The sequence below is a fragment of the Eurypyga helias genome, unplaced genomic scaffold (genome assembly GCF_000690775.1).
Source record: "Eurypyga helias isolate BGI_N326 unplaced genomic scaffold, ASM69077v1 scaffold18303, whole genome shotgun sequence".
In the NCBI taxonomy this organism is placed as follows: Eukaryota; Metazoa; Chordata; class Aves; order Eurypygiformes; family Eurypygidae; genus Eurypyga; species Eurypyga helias.
This window is the reverse complement of record NW_010239409.1, coordinates 1-501: the sequence shown is the minus strand read 5'-3', so window position 1 is coordinate 501 and position 501 is coordinate 1.

Sequence of the window (501 nt, the reverse complement as noted above, 5' to 3'; positions counted from 1 at the left end):
CTGCTAATAACTCAAATGCAAGAGTGGACAACTAGGGTATGCAAATCACAAGGGAGTACTTCAGTTTGCAGTGTCTTACGTTGCGTAATGACACAGCTCAGAGACTCGGTTGCTGTTGAGAGTAACGATATTGTACCTTTATTCTGTCAGAAACACCACTACTCACAAACGCAGAGCCACTGGAAAATAATAATAATAATAAAAAAAGGCTAGTGATGGCAGCTGCCTAGAGAAAGACAACGCCGGAGCGGTTAAAGGCGGGGAAGTAAACCACTTCTTTAACACTCCTTGGACGTTTCACGGCACAACCGCTATTTGGGCTGCCCAGATGCAGGGCGGGGCCTCGCTTCTGCTCGGAGGTGAAAACCAAATCAAAATAAACAAACAAAAAACACCCCACCAACTACTTAATGTACTGGGTTTTACTACAAAAAAATGTCCCGAGGTTTGTCTCCTTGAAGAGCTGGGTAGCTGTGGGGGCCTGTCAGTCAGCGCTCCCAG